Source organism: Loxodonta africana, chromosome 15 (assembly GCF_030014295.1).
Source record: "Loxodonta africana isolate mLoxAfr1 chromosome 15, mLoxAfr1.hap2, whole genome shotgun sequence".
In the NCBI taxonomy this organism is placed as follows: Eukaryota; Metazoa; Chordata; class Mammalia; order Proboscidea; family Elephantidae; genus Loxodonta; species Loxodonta africana.
This window is the reverse complement of record NC_087356.1, coordinates 47,032,691-47,046,878: the sequence shown is the minus strand read 5'-3', so window position 1 is coordinate 47,046,878 and position 14,188 is coordinate 47,032,691. Positions and strand designations below refer to the sequence as shown.

The 14,188-nt window shown below is 44.5% G+C and overlaps 1 protein-coding gene across 1 annotated transcript in view; it reads left to right on the top strand.

Moving 5' to 3' along the window:
- CHCHD5 (coiled-coil-helix-coiled-coil-helix domain containing 5) overlaps positions 1–9,541 on the top strand; it is a 62,944-nt gene extending 53,403 nt beyond the window's left edge. The window contains exon 5 of the mRNA XM_064268827.1: positions 7,747–9,541. The gene's annotated coding sequence lies outside the window, so the exon portion shown is untranslated. The remainder of the gene's footprint in view (positions 1–7,746) is intronic.
- Positions 9,542–14,188: the final 4,647 nt, after the last annotated feature.

Below are 14,188 nucleotides of genomic sequence, written 5' to 3'. Positions count from 1 at the left end.
ACTGTGTCATTCCATCTGGTTGAGGGTCTTCCTCTTTTTCGATGACCCTCTACTTTACTAAGCATGATGTCCTTCTCCTGGGACTGGTCCCTCCTAATAACATATCCACAGTAGGTGAGACAAAGTCTTGCCATCCTTGCTTTTAAGGAGCATTCTGGCTATGCTTCTTCCAAGACAGATTTGGTCTTTCTTCTGGCAGTATATTCAATACTCTTTACCAACACCACAATTCAAATGTATCAATTCTTCTTTTGTCTTCCTTATTCATTGTTCAGCTTTTGCATACATATGAGGCGATTGAAAATACCCTGACTTGGGCACACCTTAGTCTTCAAAGTGGCATCTTTACTTTTCGACACTTTAAAGTGGTCTTCTGCAGCAGATTTACCCAATTTCTTGACTGCTGCTTCCATGGGCATTGTTTGTGGATCCAAGTAAAATGAAATCCTTGACAACTTCAATCTTTTCTCCATTTATCATGATGTTACTTATTGGTCCAGTTGTGAGGATTTTTGTTTTCTTTATGTTGAGGTGTAATCCATACTGAAGGCTATAGTCTTTGATCTTCATCAGTAAGTGCTTCAAGTCCTCTTCACATTCAGCAGGCAATGTTGTGTCATCTGCATATCACAGGTTTTTAATGAGTCTTCCTCCAATCCTGATGCCCCGTTCTTCTTCATATAGTCCAGCTTCTCGGATTATTTGCTCAGCAAACAGATCGAATAGGCATGGTGGAAGGATACAACCCTGATGCACACCTTTCCAGATTTTAAACCACGCGGTATCCCCTTGTTCTGTTCAAACGACTGCCTCTCGGTCTATGTACAGGTTCCTCATGAGCACAATTAAGTGTTATGGAATTCCCATTCTTCACAATGTTATCCATAATTTGTTATGATCCATACACTCAAATGCCTTTTCATAGTCAATAAAACAATAGTAAACATCTTTCTGGTATTCCCTGCTTTCAGCCAAGATCCATCTGACATCTGCAATGATATCCCTGGCTCCATGTCCTCTTCTGAATTTGGCTTGAATTTCTGGCAGTTTCCTGTTGATGTACTGCTGCAACCACTTTTGAATTACCTTCAGCAAAATTTTACTTGTGGATGATATTAATGATATTGTTCTATAATTTCCACATTTGGTTGGATCACCTTCTTTGGAATAGGCATAAATATGGATCTCTTCCAGTTGGTTGGTCAGGTAGCTGTCTTCCAAATTTCTTGGCATAGACAAGTAAGCACCTCCAGCGCTGCATCCTTTTGTCGAAATATCTCAATTGGCATTCCGTCAATTCCTGGAGCCTTGTTTTTCACCAATGTCTTCAGCGCAACTTGGACTTCTTCAATACCATTGGTTCTTGACTATATGCTAGCTCCTGAAATGGTTGCACTTCAACCAATTATTTTTGGTACAGTGACTCTGTGTATTCCTTCCATCTTCTTTTGGTGCTTCCTGAGTCATTTAATATTTTCCCTATAGAATCCTTCAATATTGCAACTTGAATTTTTTCTTCAGCTCTTTCAGCTTGAGAAATGCCGAGTGTGTTCTTCCCTTTTAGTTTTCTAACTCCAGGTCTTTGCACATTTCATTATAATACTTTGCTTTGTCTTCTCAAGCCGCCCTTTGAAATCTTCTGTTCAGCTCTTCTACTTCATCATTTCTTCCATTCACTTTAGCTATTCTCTGTTCACAAGTTTCAGAGTCTCTTCTGACATACATTTTGGTCTTTTATTTTTTTCCTGTCTTTTTAATGACCTTTTAATTTCTTCATGTATGATGTCTTTGATGTCATCCCACGACTCGTCTGGTTTTTGATCATTAGTGTTCAAAGTATCAAGTCTGCTCTTGAAGAGGTCTCTCAATTCAGATGAGATATTCTCAAGGCCATACGTTGGCTGTTCTGAGCTTGTTTTAACTTTTCTCAGCTTGGACTTGAATTTGCATATGAGCAATTGATGGTCTATTCCACAACGGGCCCCTGGCCTTATTCTGATGATATCGAGTTTTTCAGTTGTCTCTTCCCACAGATGCAGTCAATTTAGTTCCTGTGTTTTCCATCCTGCAAGGTCCACGTGTTTGATTAATGTTGTTGAAAAAAATGTATTTGAAATGAAGAAGTCATTGGTGTTGCAAAATTCTATCATGTGATCTCCAGCGTCGTTTCTATCATCAAGATCATATTTTCCAACCAGTGCTCCCTCTTCTTTGTTTCCAGCTTTTCCATTCCAATCACCGGTAACTATCAATGCATCTTGATTGTATGTTTGATCAATTTCAGACTTCAGAAGTTGGTAGAAATTTTCAGTTGCTTCATCTTTGGCCTTAGCTATTGTTAGGTAAATTTTTAACTGGTCTTCCTTGTAGATGTATGGATATTATCCAATCACTATTCTTTTTGATGATGAATGTGATGCCGTTCCTTTTCAATTTGTCATTCCTGGCGTAGTAAACCATATGATTATGTGATTCGAATGGCCAATACCAGTCCATTTCAGCTCACTAATGTCATATATGTTTATGTGTATGTATGTATACACACATACATCTTTTATAACGGACCGTTATGTAGGTATTAAAAGAAAACCATCAGGGAGACCTGTATGCAATTACATGCAAAGGCATCTAAGTGTTAATTGAAGAGAACAAATGACATAACTGTGATGGACTGAATTGTGTCCCACAAAATGTGTGTTGGAATCCTAACTGCTATACCTGTGGATGTAATTCTGTTTGGGAATAGGGTTTTCTTCATTGTTAATCAGGTCATAGCAGTGTAGGGTATGTCCTAAACCTGGTCACTTCCGAGTTATAAGGAACAACATAAACATAGAAGCAAGCACAAAGGTGGGGGATGGCAGGTGCCACGTGGAGATGGCCAAGGAACTGAGGAATGGCAGGGCTACAGAAGCTTAACAACACGAGGGTCTTTCCCCAGAGGTGACCAGAGAAAGAGCTTTCTCCTAGATCAGGTGCCCTTAATTCAGATTTCTAAACTCCTAACCTGTGAGAAAATAAATTTCTGTTCTTTAAAACCGCCTACTTGTGGTATTTCTGTTATGGCAGTACTAGGAAACTAAGACAATAATTGTGCTTGGAATGATTCATTTGATTAAAAAAGAAAATCGTGTATGTTATATGAAAGTATGAATACCTTATATGGTTGTGTGTGTATTCAAAGAAACTATTGATGTTAGTTATTTGGGGGTGTTAAAAATAATCAGTGTTCCTCAGGGTGCAAACAGCTAAGCACTCGACTACTAGCTGAAAGGCTGGCCATTTGAACCCACCCAGGGATGCCTAGGAAGACAGGCCTGGCAATCTTCTTCTGTAAGGTCACAGCCTTAAAAACCCAATGGAACAGTCCTACTCTGCACACATGGGGTTGTCATGAGTCAGAACTGACTCAATGATGGAACTAACAATGACAATAACCAAAATAATTGAAGCACAAAGAAATTAAAGTATATAGGGCTCATCTGAGCAGTTAATCTGTATGCATACAAGCAGACTATGATGTTTCTAAAAAAAGAAAAAAAGACTCCATGCAAGCTAATTACAACGAGATTTTAAAGTGAAAAGGAGGAGATAGAGTAGAAAATTGGCTGGCCTTAAATGTGATTGAAGGACTAATGCCTCCCTTTCTGAGATCAGCTGGCATCAAATTACTAGGTGGTCTCTGTGGCCTGGCATTCCCCACCCATTTGCACAGTAAAGGCATCTCAGTTTTATTAGGAGCCTCCAAAGGTTCAGTGGCATCACTAGGGTTGGTGTCACCCAGTATAGTGAGTCATGGCATAATCTACCCCATGGACCAGCTCCTGTACCAGACTGTACAGAATCCTTAACAATGTCTTTTGTAATAAAGTTACTAGTAAATTGTAATTCCTGTATATCACTCCTTCTTTTCCTTTAATTACTACTTCATTCTGAAAAAAAGTAATTGATATAGGTCCACAAATACTAATCACCACAATATTGTAGCTAAAACACCAGAAAATTTGACAAAGTCAGTAGCTATTAAAACACAGGGAAAAACAAAAACAACAGTGCGTACTTGTAGCGAGTGCTGATAAAACCACGTGGTTCGGAGCTTCATTGTAATTGGGCAATAATGACGGCTCTGAAAGGAGGGCATTAGAAGGTTCAAAAGGTAAATTAGCATGGGGTTTTAGCCTTGTAGGTATATTGATATAAGTAAGCTAGGGTTATGAAAAATGTTTTTGTTGTTGTAACTACAAGGATATTAAAAAAAAATTCCAATGAAACACTGCACAAATGATTTATAGACAGTCATTTCGGTGTCACCTCCTCTGACAGTGTCACCTGATGTGGTCTGCTCTCTCCTAGTGACACCACTGCAAAGGTTTAGGGTTATTGCCTCAGGAAACAGGGGCAAAAGGCTAGGTTACCTTTCGGTAAAGTTAGATTTTTTGCACGAAGTAAACTGAACAAATTCCTGGTCAAGGGATGTCTTGTTACAGAGTAGGGTTTGTGATTTTATGATCACCATGTCTCCACCCTGTCTTCTTGTTTATCTATTTCTGGGTGTGTTTCACAGTGGTCAATGACCTTTGCGAAATTTCCTATGTCCTCAGAAGAATCCATCAACTCGCAGCCTCAGTTCTCTTATTAATAGAGGGTTAGATTAGAAAGTTGCTGATCTAAAGGTAATTGTAACTTGATACCCTTCTATACTGTATAGTTTTTTTTTTAATTTTTATTGTGCTTTAAGTGAAAGTTTACAAATCAAGTCAGTCTCTCATATAAAGATATATATACACCTTGCTATGTACTCCCCCTAATGAGACAGCACACTCCTTCTCTCTGCCCTATATTCCCATAACCATTCAGCCAGCTTCTGTCCCGCTCTGCCTTCTCATCTCCCCTCCAGACAGGAGCTGCCCACATAGTCTCATGTGTCTACTTGATCCAAGAAGCTCACTCCTCACCAGTATCGTTTTCTGTCTTAAAGTCCAGTTGAATGCCTGTCTGAAGAGTTGGCTTTGGGAATGGTTCCAGTCTTGGGCTAGCAGAGGGTCTGGAGACCATGGCCTCCGGGGTCCTTCTAGTCTCAGTCAGAACATTAAGTCTGGTCTTTTTACATGAATTTGGGGTCTGCATCCCACTGCTCTCCTGCCCCCTCAGGGGTTCTCTGTTGTGTTCCCTGTCAGGTCAGTCACCGGTTGTAGCCGGGCACCATCAAAGTTCTTCTGGTCTCAGGCTGATGTAGTCTCTGGTTTATGTGGCCCTTTCCATCTCTTGGATTCATAATTACCTTGTGCCTTTGGTGTTCTTCATTCTCCTTTGATCCAGGTGGGTTGAGACCACTCTCCAAAGTGGGATGCAGAATGTTTTCTTAATAGATTTTATTATGCCAATTGATCCAGATGTCCCCTTAAACCACGGTCTCCAAACTCCCATCCCAGTTGCTGGCCTTTAAAGCATTTGGTTTATTCAGGAAACTTCTTTGCTTTTGGTTTAGTCCAGTTGTGCTGACCTCTCCTGTATTGTGTGTTATCTTTCCCGTCACCTCAAATAGTTCTTATTTACTGTCTAATTAGTGAATACCCCTCCCCCTCCTTCCCTCCCCACTCTGGTAACCATCAAAGAATATTTTCTTCTCTGTTTAAACTATTTCTTGAATTCTTATAATAGTGATCTTGTACAATATTTGTCCTTTTGCAACTGACTAATTTCACTTAGCATAATGCCTTCCAGATTCCTCCATGTTATGAAATGTTTCACGGATTCATCACTGTTCTTAATTGATCCGTAGTATTCCATTATGTGAATATACCATGATTTATTTATCCGTTCCTCCATTGATGGACACCTTGGTTGGTTCCATCTTTTTATTATTGTAAGCAGTGCTGCAATGAACATGTGTGTGTATATATCTGTTTGTGCAAAGGGTCTTGTTTCTCTAGGATGTATTCCAAGGAGTGGGATTGCTGGATTTTATGGAAGTTCTGTTTCTGGCTTTTGATTTCAAAAGTGATTGTACCATTTGACATTCCCACCAGCAGTGTGTAAGTGTTCCAGTCTCTCCACAAACTCTCCAACATTTATTATTTTGTGTTTTTTGGATTAATTCCAGTCTTGTTGGAGTGAGACGGAATCTCATTGTAGTTTTTATTTGCATTTCTCCAGTGGCTAATGATCGTGAACATTTCCTCATGTATCTGTTAGCTATCTGAATGTCTTCTTTGGTGAAGTGCCTGTGCATATCCTTTGCCCATTTTTTAATAGGGTTATCTTTGCCTTTTTGTTGTTGAGTTTTTGCAATATCATGCAGATTTTAGAGATCAGATGCAGATCGGAACTATCATAGCTAAAAACGTTTTCCCAGTGTGTAGGTAATCTTTTATATATTGCATAGTTTTTAACATGAACATGCATTATCTTTACAATAATTAAAAAAACTTAAGTTCCCCTTGCCCTAAGCTATTTCCCCACTTAGCCTAATAGTTTCAGTGACCACATTTTGTAAACTAAATAGCCAGAAAACAAGTCTGATAAATGTAAATGATTACGGGACAATGGAACAGAGTATTTGCAATTGAGGTTGTCCTAGAAAATGAAGTGCAGCTCTCTCTCTTCCTTGTCTGGCCCAAAAGTTCTACCTCTGTATGTTGCACCTCTGGTTTAAATGTGAACTTGAAGCCATTCACTCATTGAATGCCTGCCAGGGCCCTTTCTGCCAGGATTCCTGGCCCTGCTCCCTGCTTACTAGACGCGTGGTTGTGGGCTCTCGGAGCCTTATTTCCCTGTCAAATAAGGTGATAATACTTGCTCTGCCTACATCACGCAGTTGAGAGGAGGAAATGAAGCAATGTTTTTGAAAGTACCTAGAACTGTGAGTGGAAGAGCCCTATAAACATAATTAAGGTTTTTACAAAACTTCACTAGAAAGGTAGAGGCATTATCCAAGGTCACATTTAAAAATTCAGTCCCCTGCAGATGGGGGGGTGGTGATGAATGGTCACATGTATAAATGTACAGTCCTGAGATGAATATATTTTGGAGTAACGGTAAGGTGCCGCCAGGAATAAAATCACTTTCAGAAAATGAAACTGGTAAGAATTTGTGTATAATGGATAAGACCAACTACAGGAGCATTTCATGTTCAAACCAAACCACACCTGTTGCTGTCGAGTCGGTTCCGGCTCACAGCGATGCCATAAGTCAGAGTAAAACTGCCCCATGGGGTTTCCAAGGCAGTAAATCTTTACAGAAGCAGACTGCCACCTCTTTCTTCCTTGGAGTGGCTGGTGGTTTCAAACTGCCAACCTGAGCGCTTTAACTACTGTGCACCGGCCCTCTTCTTGGAGACACTCAAATGGCTCAAATTTGCTGAGTGCTTGCTGTTGGCCAGGCACAGTGCTAACACTTATTTAAGCCTCATGTTGTTTTTGTTTGTTGGAAACCCTGGTGGTGTAGTGGTTAAGACCTACACTGTTAACCAAAAGGTCAGCAGTTCGAATCTACCGGCTGCTCCTTAGAAACTCTATGGGGCAGTTCTACTCTGCCCTATAGGGTTGCTATCGGTTGGAACTGATTCAATGGATTTTTATGGGTTGTTTCTGTTAGTTACTGTCCAGTCAGTTCCGACTCATGGTGACCCTGTGTGTAACCGAACAAAACATAGCCTGGTCTTGTACCATCTTCATGATCACTGGTATGTTTGAGTCCATTTAACAATAATCCTCATAACAACTCTATTATCTCCATTTTATACAGGAGGAAACATAATGAAGTTAAGAACCTTGCCCAAGGTCATAGCAGCAAGAGGGCTTCCATCAACGGAAATGATCTCCCCACTGAAAACCAGGGCTCTGCGCAGAGCATCAGTCTCTCATGAAGCAGTTCCCGAGAGCTGAAGCCACGCTTTGAGCCCCAAATACCTAAATTTCTGGACCTGCAAAGCTGAGGAGAAGCCCAGGCTCTGTCACCCCCCATGACAGACAGCTCTTTCCTAGCTTTACCTCCCTCCCTCCTCCCCCAGCCCTTTGGGACTCTTCTTGGAGCCCTTTCTCTTGCTGAGGGGAGTAGGTGTGAGTAAGGGGCCCTGAGCCTGCTGGGAAGGAGACCCCAGAGAACAGGAGTCTGTGCAGTGGTGGGCGGACTATCAACGAGGAGCCTGGCACAGCCTCTTGGGCTCTGGAAATGTTTGCTGAGTGACTGAACCACCAGAAGAGTGAGGTGTGTGGGCTGTGTACAGAAGTGAGGAGGTTTGGTATGGGGTGGAAGGTTGACTTTGCCTCCTTGGCTGTTGTGTTTATGGCCTGTCCTCAATGTGAAATTCTAAATGCAAAAAGGGGTTTGTGTTTTGTGAGGCCATAGTCAGGTCAATCTTGTTGATCCACTATATCCAGAGCATGCTCATGACAAATGTTTGTTGAATGAATGAATGAATGAATGAATGAATGAATGAAAGAAGAGCCTCAAGACACAGAGCTTGAAGCCGTTACCTTCTACCTCCTCCCTGGAATGACTGTGTGGATGACTCACATCCTGCTGCCCCCTCACTTTCTTAGCCTAGAGCCACATGTTCTGGGTGTGGTGGCAGTGAGCTGACCCTTCCTTCTGCCACAGCATCTTCATTACACACAGCGCCTGAGTCTCCAGCCAGCTGCCTTTCTTCCCTGCCTCCCACTAGGCACTGAGAAAGTTGGGTCTTGAAGAAAATGGGGAATCCCAGTTTCAACCTCCAGAGAGATCTTTCTGAAGAAGTGTTGGAGAGTACTGTGATGTCCTGAAGCTGCCTCACAACAGAACCAGAAACGCCTGGACTTTTTCACGTTCCTGAGAACTATGCTTCCAGTCCCTCTCTCTGGGTCCTGTTCCACATCATGCCTAAACGTGTAAAGTCAAAACCAAAGGGAAGAGACCAGGTGATGCATGGTCAGGGGTGGCTGGGCCAGTCCCCTCTCCTTATGTTGACAGTGGAACTAGCTACCCGGTTTACCTGGTCCACCAGAAATCCAGACCTTTACTGCTGTGCACCAGCGTCCACAGCAATAAAGAGACCAGGTTGAGACCAGGCTCAACCAGTGAGCTTCCAATTCCAGGCTTGGCTTTCTGGGTGCTTTAAAGCCCCTCCTTCCTTCACTGTGAGCTTTCCATGGACCTTGTCGGGGCAGAGTCATGGAGACTGGGAGTCCAATCCTGTTAGATAATGAAGGAGGAAATGTCTGAAGACGGAGAGGTCAGCCACACCCTAGAGCAGGGGGGAAAGTGGTGGGGGTGGTGGTAATGTGTGGTCCTTGTGCGAAACATTATTTTGAAACTACTACCTGTAGGAATTGAGCCTGGGTGGCACAAGTGGTTTACAATCAGCTGTTAACCTAAACGTTGGAAGTTTGAACCCACCCAGTGGCTCCATGGAAGAAAAGTCTGGTGAATTGCTTCTGTAAAGATTACAGCCTTGAAAACCCTATGGAGCAGTTCTATTCTGTAATACATGGGGTTTCCATGAGTCGAAATCAACTTGATGACAACGATTTTTAAAAAATTTTTTAAAACCTGTTTTTTTTTTTTTTTTTTTTTAATGGTGGGTTTAATCTTGCAAGACAGGTTTCTTGAGAAGTCTCAAGAGAGCAGAGTTTTCAGTGACTCTAAGACAAGGTCAGGCCACTGCATCAACTTTATTTCTGGAGAAAACATATGCCCTGGTTTCCTGCCTCTTCCTACTCTGAGAAAACTCGGGGACAATCTTGGAGACAGGTTTCCTAAAAAATGCCCTTTCTTATCCCTACAGGATTAAAAAAAAAAAAAATTCCTAAATCCCAACAGGATTTAGGAGGCTTGAAATACTGTATAAACAACATAGTTAATAGAAAGAAGGAGGAAAAAAGAAGTAAATGTGTTAAGTGAATGAGAGTTAATACCTAGGAGTGTCTTAGTTGCCTCTGCGTGCCTCAGTTTCTGCATCTGTGAAATAACGTTAGCGCATCAGAGGTTTATTGAGAGTGTCACATGAGATAAAGCAGGTAGAGCACCCAAAACAGTGTCTGGCACATGGGGAGCCTTCAGTTACATCCTATATGTTCTGTTTATTACTTCACTGTGACTGTACTCATGGGGAGGCGAGTGGTGGGTAGATAGGAGGTGGGTTTCCTTTACTCAAAGGGTCCGCCTTCCCTTCCTTGGATATTCTCTCCCCTTGCTCCCATCCAAGGGCTAATGGCCTCTGAAACTGCTTTCATTCCTGGTCTGGCTGAACACTTTTCCCATCCCCGCTGCAGTCCTCCTCCTCCAAGTAGACTGTTCCCTGGCTGCTTACTTCGTGCTCCTTGAAAGGTGACCTCAGACACATTTCCTTGACTGGGAGTCTCTCTGGGCTCAGGAAGCTCAGGAGTGGCATCGTCTCCTCCTTTTGTCTGGACTTCTGCAGGTCTGGGGGCACTGTTGGATCTGCTTTCTCAGCTCTCAACAGCTTCATTCAACCCAGCCAGTTAGGGAGAGATGGAAACATCTCCAGGAAATGCCAAATGCACAGCCTCCCAGCTGCATGCTCAGCAGCGTGTTCTGTTCTCTGTGAGGCCGAGAGTAGAGGGATGCTAGGGCTCATGGGCTCCGTGGCTGTGACTCACGGAAGATCCTGTGGGCAGTCAGGATCTGAGCCAGGCCAGGGCTCTCACTCCTAGGCCAGTGAGCCCAACGCACTGGCTGTGCCCTTCTGGCAGCAAGCCTCAGCCTCATGGCCCCTCACTCTCCATCAGCAGTGAAAGAAGTGGAAGAGCTTGGTACCAGGGACCCAGTTGATGGAGGGAGGAAGTCTTGCTACCTAATACATACTTCATTTTTAGCATGAGATATGCACAGTAGGCCTTCAGCTAGTTGTTGAACAGAGTAAAAGCACTCGGGTGGCACCAGCTACACACTGTCAACTGCTGTCCAAGAGTGACCCTATAGGACGGAGAAGAACTGCCCCACAGGGTTCCCAAGACTGTAATTTTTATGGAAGCAGACCAACACATCTTTCTCCCTTGGAGGGGCTGGTGGTTGGAACCACCAACCTTTTGGTTAGCAGCTGAGCATTTTAGCCACTGCATGACCAAGGCTCCGTGCTGCACGTTAAACACTCTTTTGGAGGGGTGTTATGTGCATATAAAAAAAAAAATACTTTTTTTTAATATGTGCATTGATTCACCTAGTCCTCACAACAGCCTATGAAGTAGGGATTCTAAATCTCCCCCCTGACTGGTAAGGAAACTGAGGCACAGAGAATTTATTTGCTCAAGGTCACATTACTAGTGAGTAGCAGAACAGGTAGTTTGGCTTTACAGCCTGTGTGCTTAACCCCTACAGCAAACAGCCTTTCCTAGAGAACCCTAGAGAATGCTCTTGGCAACGCCTTGATGTGAACAGAGTGGTATTATCATTAGGATTTCCACCCACTCCTCCCACATTCAGCAATAAGGTCAGAACCAGGGCCATTTGTGCACAAATTGGCAGCCTTCATACCTACTTTTTCTTTCGTTTTCAGGTCACTGTAACTTCTCTCCACAGGCACAGCCAGGAGCCCAGACCAGGCAAGTCCAGGTCTCTAAGGATCATGGTGCACCCATTCTCTTTCCTGAGTTGAGGAGATCAGACCCATCCTAATCCCTCACCTTCTCTACAGCAGAGGCGCTGAGGGTAACCCTAAGGAGGACGCTGACAGAATTCATTTGCAAGACAGGGGAATTCCCCTTGCACCTCCACCCCAGTCCTCTCTTACTCATGCAAACCCACCTTGAGGGGCCTGCACTCTCTCACCTTGCTGCCTCCCGGGGCTGCCCCACCACCTCACAAAAAATGGTTGCCCCCCTCCCAACTGTTTTTTAAAGAACCGATACCACAGGCTGGCAAATTATGTTTATAGACAGATTGAAAAAAACACACACTGACACACGGGGTCTCCATGAGTCAGAACTGACTCATGGCAATGGTTTGGGGAAAAGTTCTGGGCAATTTGCTTACAAATTATTACTTTTAAAATTATTGTTTTAAATGGCAGAACATCAAGGACCTTTATCTCCTTATTCAAGTTCTTGATAACCTTGAAGTCAAGTAAAGGTGGAGGAAACAGTACATTCAATGTGCCAGAATTACATCTGAATTGGACTCCAGGGTCAGGGCTCCCAGGCATGTACTTTCTTTTTCAGACTTAACCTTGGGACCTAGAAACTTGCAAGTTTCTGGTATAACTCCACCAAACGTTCTAGATAGGCCAGAAGATACACAGGCTGACACAGACATAACAACAACTTTCAACGTATTTGTTTCTGCCATTCAGGACAAGGCTGTTAGTCAGTGCTATCCTATAGCCTGGTATTTTTTTGCCTCACTGTAATCCTGAAGGGAGCCCTGGTGGTGCAGTGGTTAAGAACCAAAAGGTCGGCAGTTCAAATCCACCATCCGGTCCCTGGAAACCCTATGGGGTAGTTCCACTCTGTCCTATAGGGTCCTTGTAAGTTGGAAGACTCAGTGGCAATGTTTTTTTTTTTTTTACAATCCTGAAGAAGGAGCCTTGGTGGGCATAAAGGTTAAGAACTTGGCTACTACTTGAAAAGTTGGTGGTTCAAACCCACCCTGAGGCTCTGATGGAGAAAACCTGGTGATCTGCTCCCATAAAGATTTAAAACAAAACAAAACACACTGCAGTGGGGTCGATTCTGACTCATAGTGACCCTATAGGACAGAGTAGAACTGCCCCACAGGGTTTCCAAGGCTGTAAATCTTTATGGAAGCAGACTGCCATATCTTTTTCCCATGGAGTTCCTGGTGGGTTCAAACTGCTGACCTTTCAGTTAGCAGCTGAGCTCTTTAACCACTGAGCCACGAGGGCTCCTCCTGTAAGGATTACAGCCTAGAAAACCCTGTGGGGCAGTTCCCTATTGGAGCAGTTCTACCTGGTTACATGGGTTGCTATGAGTGGAAAATCCTCTCCACAGCAGCTAACAACAACGAGCCTGAAAAAGATCACCTTAATCTCCCATGGCACGACTAGCTGGTTCATCCTGATCTTAAACCATGTAATGAAATGCCCCCAAAAGTGCAGAACAAATCTTAATCTCAAAAGTACAGTAAACACCATATATTGCTTCTAGAAATCAATCTTTACCTCAAAAGGGTAAGAAAGTTTCCAAGATGCAAAGAGAACTCCCCCTTGCACCCTTTTCGGAAATGAACATTTATTGAACACCTACTGAGTTCAGTCACATTCCCACACGCTAACTCATTCAATTTTCACATTTTACATTCGTGAGAATGCAGGGTGAGAGAGATTTGAGACTTGCTCAAGGTGACACACTGCAGCAAGCAGGAAAAGTCCGAATTTGAATCTGAAGCAGTGTCTTCCCCTACCCCCTCACCAAGGCCGCCGCTCAGAAGACGCAAGTCTGCCACCGGGAAATTAATGACCCACAGCCATTCTGGGGCTCTGCGCCATAGCTGGAGAGACAACCTGTTCTCGTGACTCTTCACTCTGTTTTCGATTAAGTGCATGACTGCGGTAGCAAAAAGACCACGTGAGCCCTCCCCCAGGCGCGGGACAGTGCCAGCCTAGCCAAGGGCAAGTCACAGGTGCGGCAACGTGCCGGGAGTGGATCCGGAGCCGCAGGGCGCGAGCTCCCCCGCAGCGTCATCTGGCAGAGTGGAGGGAAGTCGGTCAGGTGTGGCCCCCGGGCGTGGCAGGTCACAAGTGAGCTGACAGTGCGGCCTGATGGCGCAGCTAGTACTGCAAAGCCGGGCCCGTTAGGTTCGTGGGAAGGAACGAGGAACGACCTCGGTCGCAGGCGCTGTAACCCTACACGGCAACCTCCGGGAGCAGCGCGAGGGACCCTCGATTTCTGCCCGCAAGCAGCCACAGGGTCCTACGGCGAAGCGACGCCGGGACCGGGCGGCAGGCACCCGGCCGGCCCTCCCCACGTGGGTCGCTCCTGTCTAGGGGCGTGGCCGGCGGTGCGGACCAGGCCAATGAGCGCAGCCGTCTGGCTCACGCGGCCGTGCACGCCGGGCCGGCCAGCGTGCGTCACTAGGGGGCGGGGCTCCTGGGCGCGCGAGGGGCGGTGGGTCACGCGGAGCTGGGCGCCGGCTATAAGAGGCACTTAGCGGCGTGCGTCGCCAGAGTGATGGCTGCCGGTGCGTGCTGCCTGCTTTCTCCTCTCGGCCGCTGAGGGGACCGCCGCTCCTT